The sequence below is a fragment of the Mytilus californianus genome, unplaced genomic scaffold (assembly GCF_021869535.1).
Source record: "Mytilus californianus isolate M0D057914Y unplaced genomic scaffold, xbMytCali1.0.p SCAF_29, whole genome shotgun sequence".
Taxonomy (NCBI): domain Eukaryota; kingdom Metazoa; phylum Mollusca; class Bivalvia; order Mytilida; family Mytilidae; genus Mytilus; species Mytilus californianus.
The window spans coordinates 2,619,312-2,626,289 of NW_026262678.1; positions in this window are offsets into that span (position 1 = coordinate 2,619,312).

Below are 6,978 nucleotides of genomic sequence, written 5' to 3' on the forward strand. Positions count from 1 at the left end.
AAAAATATTTCTAAGTACAGAGTATGAAAAGTGCCTTTGATTTCAATCTTCAAATAGGTGTAGAATGGATTTGAATAGAGATATTTTCTTAAAGTTAACTGTTCCGAAAAGATGAAAAGGCGATCTAGAGCATGAAAACTTATTGGTATCACTGAAGTGTACGGCTGCACTTTCCGACCTCACTGAAGAAACGTTTGTGTGAGAGTGAAGCCTAATCCCGACATTAACCCCAACTCCGAAACTACAAAAGATAAAGACTTGCGGTTTTCATCATAGGCTTAATTCTCGCAAAGTACTGCCCCTAACGGGGTCGATTTATTAATTTCAAGCCAATCGAAGCATAGGATCATGTTGAGACTTTGAAACAATCGACTTTGAAAAGTACCAAAAACCACAACCTGACCACCCACCCCTCCAAAACTGTGATTTTTGAGAAGTTCGTGAAAAAACTTAATACGAAAATCTAATCGGTTAACCCCCTAGACTTACCCGTTCCAAGATAAAGTAAGGCCTTCAAAACAACGATTTTAACACATTTGGGGTTTTGTTTTTGGTTAGTGTTTGGGTTAGGGTTAGGGTCAGGGTTAGGGTCAGGGTTTGGGTCAGGGTTAGGGTCAGGGTTAGGGTCAGGGTTAGGGTTTGCGTATGGTAGTGGACTTTGACGAGGGTTAGTGAGGTGCCCTTTTTCACTTCTGCGCATGTCTGCCCTTTTTTGTGACTGCGCATGCGTCAGAAATTTCCAAAAATATTTCTAAGTACAGAGTATGAAAAGTGCCTTTGACTTCAATCTTCAAATAGGTGTAGAATGGATTTGAATAGAGATATTTTCTTAAAGTTAACTGTTCCGAAAAGATGAAAAGGCGATCTAGAGCATGAAAACTTATTGGTATCACTGAAGTGTACGGCCGCACTTTCCGACCTCACTGAAGAAACGTTTGTGTGAGAGTGAAGCCTAATCCCGACATTAACCCCAACTCCGAAACTACAAAAGATAAAGACTTGCGGTTTTCATCATAGGCTTAATTCTCGCAAAGTACTGCCCCTAACGGGGTCGATTTATTAATTTCAAGCCAATCGAAGCATAGGATCATGTTGAGACTTTGAAAAGATCGACTTTGAAAAGTACCAAAAACCACAACCTGACCCCCCACCCCTCCAAAACTGTGATTTTTGAGAAGTTCGTGAAAAAACTTAATACGAAAATCTAATCGGTTAACCCCCTAGACTTACCCGTTCCAAGATAAAGTAAGGCCTTCAAAACAACGATTTTAACACATTTGGGGTTTTGGTTTGGGTTAGTGTTTGGGTTAGGGTTAGGGTCAGGGTTAGGGTCAGGGTTTGGGTCAGGGTTAGGGTCAGGGTTAGGGTCAGGGTAAGGGTTTGCGTATGGTAGTGGACTTTGACGAGGGTTAGTGAGGTGCCCTTTTTCACTTCTGCGCATGTCTGCCCTTTTTTGTGACTGTGCATGCGTCAAAAATTTCCAAAAATATTTCTAAGTACAGAGTATGAAAAGTGCCTTTGACTTCAATCTTCAAACAGGTGTAGAATGGATTTGAATAGAGATATTTTCTTAAAGTTAACTGTTCCGAAAAGACGAAAAGGCGATCTAGAGCATGAAAACTTATTGGTATCACTGAAGTGTACGGCCGCACTTTCCGACTTCACTGAAGAAACGTTTGTGTGAGAGTGAAGCCTAATCCCGACATTAACCCCAACTCCGAAACTACAAAAGATAAAGACTTGCGGTTTTCATCATAGGCTTAATTCTCGCAAAGTTCTGCCCCTAACGGGGTCGATTTATTAATTTCAAGCCAATCGAAGCATAGGATCATGTTGAGACTTTGAAAAGATCGACTTTGAAAAGTACAAAAAACCACAACCTGACCCCCCACCCCTCCAAAACTGTGATTTTTGAGAAGTTCGTGAAAAAACTTAATACGAAAATCTTATCGGTTAACCCCTTAGACTTACCCGTTCCAAGATAAAGTAAGGCCTTCAAAACAACGATTTCAACACATTTGGGGTTTTGGTTTGGGTTAGTGTTTGGGTTAGGGTTAGGGTCAGGGTTAGGGTCAGGGTTTGGGTCAGGGTTAGGGTCAGGGTTAGGGTCAGGGTTAGGGTTTGCGTATGGTAGTGGACTTTGACGAGGGTTAGTGAGGTGCCCTTTTTCACTTCTGCGCATGTCTGCCCTTTTTTGTGACTGCGCATGCGTCAGAAATTTCCAAAAATATTTCTAAGTACAGAGTATGAAATGACTTTGACTTCAATCTTCAAATAGGTGTAGAATGGATTTGAATAGAGATATTTTCTTAAAGTTAACTGTTCCGAAAAGATGAAAAGGCGATCTAGAGCATGAAAACTTATTGGTATCACTGAAGTGTACGGCCGCACTTTCCGACCTCACTGAAGAAACGTTTGTGTGAGAGTGAAGCCTAATCCCGACATTAACCCCAACTCCGAAACTACAAAAGATAAAGACTTGCAGTTTTCATCATAGGCTTAATTCTCGCAAAGTACTGCCCCTAACGGGGTCGATTTATTAATTTCAAGCCAATCGAAGCATAGGATCATGTTGAGACTTTGAAAAGATCGACTTTGAAGGTTAGGGTTAGGGTTAGGGTTAGGGTTAGGGTTGGGTTAGGGTTAGGGTTAGGGTTAGGGTTAGGGTTAGGGTTAGGGTAGTGGACTTTGACGAGGGTTAGTGAGGTGCCCTTTTTCACCTCTGCGCATGGTTAGGGTTAGGGTTAGGGTTAGGGTTAGGGTTAGGGTTAGGGTTAGGGTTAGGGTTTAGGGTTAGGGTTAGGGTTAGGGTTAGGGTTAGGTTAGGGTTAGGGTTAGGGTTAGGGTTAGGGTTAGGGTTAGGGTTAGGGTTAAGGGTTAAGGGTTAGGGTTAGGGTTAGGGTTAGGGTTAGGGTTAGGGTTAGGGGTTAGGGTTAGGGTTAGGGTTAGGGTTAGGGTTAGGGTTAGGGTTAGGGGTTAGGGTTAGGGTTAGGGTTAGGGTTAGGGTTAGGGTTAGGGTTAGGGTTAGGTATCATATAGAGGGGGGCACCTGGGGTGTAGGCTGACTATTAAGGGTTGTGATATGGCTGGCGTATGAATATATGAGGGTTAGGGTTAACCCTAACCCAAATTAGGGTTAGGGTTAGGGTTTGGGTTAGCCGGATCTTTTTTTTCTAACCCTAACCCTTTCAAGTGCGCATGCGCCGATATGTTTTGGATTCAAGGGTCCCCCTATAGTAATACATACTTAGTTGTAGGGTTAGGGTTAGGGTTAGGGTTAGGGTTAGGGTTAGGGTTAGGGTTAGGGGGTTTTTACTAGACTGCAACTGAGTTGCACTAAGGGAGATAATTTGTTTTTAGTACAGACTTCGCTGATATGAAATGAATCCAGAAAATAAAATTCCAATGACTTTGTTGTATTTGCGCATGTGCCTGAATTTTGATGGAATAATGGCGACATGATTTGTAAGCTGCATGACGTCATAGGACGTAACGAAAATATTAGAAATTACATACATACATACGTACATACATACATACATACATACATACATACATACATACATACTTACAAACATACATGCATACATACATACATATATACATGCGCAGAGCGACCAACGCATATACAGAGGAGATGATAATGCGCATTCATGTTAGTTGCATAATATATGGTATAAATATATGTAAACAAAAAGCAGAGCTACATTCTAAAATGGTTTATAAGATGTATGTGCACTATACATTTATGAGGTCTGGAGGACATATGGTGGGGTGGTGGTACATTCAAGGCAAGCGGTGCATACAAAGATGCAGTAATTAAGAAGTGGGATGTACAGAGCCACCATTTTGAAAGCGTTAATGATATCTTTTCATACTGTATATTCTTTAGGTCTGGAGGACATTGTGTAGTGATGGAGTTACACAGAGTTACTGCTTATGTGCATTCATATCATTTGGTTAATATGAAATGATATATGCTTTAAACGATCTGAGTCAGGTATGAACATTGGATCGAAATTTTTACTTTTTTTATTGATGTGTTCATGTGTTTGTGAAAACCAGAGTGAAACCAGATTTGTTAGCTGCATGACATTGAACGACGTAAAATAGTTTTTGGAACCTACACACATACTAACATATATGCATATAGATATTGATTATATCTTGGCATTTTTCATATCAGACCTCTTATCAGCCTTAGGTCATGATATCAGCCTGACACCCGGATGGACTGATAGGGGGTCTGATATGAAAAATGACATGTTGTTCTTTTTATCATATACGTCAACAGAAGACAAACAGACAAAGACTATTCTTAAAATGCTTTTGTTGTAATATACGTTTGCATTTTTTAATAATATACTTTCCTGATACCTAATATTTTCTTTTTGTTCAACTTTGTTATGTTTTACAAACAAAAACGTACCATGGAGGTATATTTACCGGAATTTGCCGAATGACGTCAAATTGTCATGCGATACGTTACAGCAACGCATGCGATTATAAGCGGAAGCAGTTGATTTAAAACGGAAGCAGTTTATATAAACAGTAGGCAGTTGATAACAAAAGTCATATCACACGGGTAAGGCAATTCTTCAAATTTGATGAATAAATATATGAACAAATTAGTCTTATCATGGGGAACACTTATACCATTATTTTTTATAAGTATATGATAAACATACATACATGCATATAAAATGCACACATACAAATAAATGCATACACATAAACATAAAAACATACAAACAAACAAACATACAAACATACAAACATATATACATACATGCACACAGTCAGGAATTCGTGAAAACCCTGTGAGACGCAAAATCTAGTGTGATCTTATGATGCCATCAAAAGGAAAGATTGGATATTGTCATCTCGATCCTACTTATGATCATCGCCTAATGTTTTTATTGTTTAGAATGCTAGTAGTTATATTATGCGTAATTATGAGCCAATCATCCCTTTCAAAATAGTGATCTCTAATCCTTCATACCACACACGGGCTTGCGGACTGAATATCGGTGTTAACGTTGCGATGGCTGCAATGTGAAAACTTGTAAAGCAGGAAAGGTCATAGAAGATCATATCACCAATATTTGCAGGGATATTGACTTCCGGTTATTGAGTTTCACTCCTCGAAAAAAGTTGATTTCGTTCGTCCAAAAAATATCTTCCTACACATTTAGACCCCAAAAAAACACGTGTTGTTAACATTGCAACTAGTGCTCATCTTTAAGGTATATTTACTAAAGTAACACGTCTTCGCAAACGTGTATTTGTTTAGCTATGTTTTGCAACAGAAACAAGAAACCAACTCATTTTCATTTTATTCTTCTTTAGATAGACTGGTAGGGTAAGAATAAAAAAAAAAAGTTTGCCTTGTCATTGTACAACAAACGATAACTAAGGTAACAGGCATGTAGCAGGGACCCTAAGCGTTGTATGAGCCATAATATACCCCTATAGCATGTCCTGCTAGGTTTTTACGATGAAAAGATTCATGCTGATATGGTCAATACAAGCGGTTTGTGATCCGATAGTTGAGTAGTGGTCGAATTAAGTAGTTTGTTTCCTTATCATCGATATATTAACGTAAACAGACGACACATCCAATTATCAGATTTCCTTATCTATGAAATACCTCATTGGTTTGCCTATGTGGTGATTGGTAAATATTATACCTGTAATGGGTAACTGGCCACAAAGTGATTGTCTTGCCTTTTGGATATGATATTTGTATTTCCTTTCTTAGGAAAAGGCCGGGATGCTTCAGACTATACTATCAGTATTCAGCCGACACCGGTGCAATGATAGTGACACATCTTTTAGAACTATAACACACTCCGTTAAGTCTGTAGTGAAAAATATCCAAGGTCAGTATGGTAAATACTAGCGGTTGGCTGCCCGATTAAGGGGAAGGGGTGAAATATAGATTTGTTTTTTTGTCATACCATTGTACAACTAACAATAACTAATGACAAAGACAGGTAGCCGGGAAACTTGGGCTTGTAATGAACTCTGATATACTTATATTACATGCCTAAGGGGTGAAATGGGTGTATTATTCCCTGTATATGCTTACAGGATGATCTTCTGGACTTTGGGGTTACTTCATCGTGTTTTCCTGCCTTGTGATGGTAGTTGAATCTTTTGTAAAAAAAACTTTATATAGTTAGCCAAGGTCTGAGGGACTGTATTTGCACCTTGTTTTATTTAAAATAGGTTCGGCTTGATCTGTATGGTATAGATCCGGCATCGGTTATGACAATATTTGCGGTTGGATAGCAGACATCCAAACATGGGTCGAATTAATAGCTTTATTGTCTTATGCTCGTACAAGTATTGACAACTAAGGAAGTATGTAGGCAACATGAACCTTATCAGCGTTCGTATGAGCTATTATATACCCATATAAAATGGCCGACGTGGTATATATAGTGAAAAGATTCGGGGTCGGTATTGTCATTGTTTGCGGCTGGGTACTCGATTTAGTTCTTGGTGTAGAAATGAAATGATGTCTTGCTTTACGATTGTAAAACTTATGGTTACTAGGATTCAGGCAGGCAATTTGGACCGTTGGCGTTGTAAAGATATTTAATATACTGATATGCCATGTCCGCGGGGTGCTCGAGGAATGATATAAACCCTTATTGGTTGTTGCTTATATAATAATTTTCTTGGCTTTGGTATTGTTTCATCGTAATTTTCTGTCTTAACACGAGACGAAGAACTTCTGAAACTGATTTTACTAGCTAGAACGACCTTTGCCATGATATTTACACCTTGTTTGAACCTATAACAAAATAAACTTAGTCTATAGGGTTAAAAGGTCCTGGGTCAATATGTAAAATACTAGCGTTTTGCACCTAGATATAAGGGTAGCAGTCGAAAAAATAGTGTTTTGCCTTACGATCGTCCAAATAATGGATATAGGAAGGTAACCGGGTACCTTAGCTTTATAATAAGCAA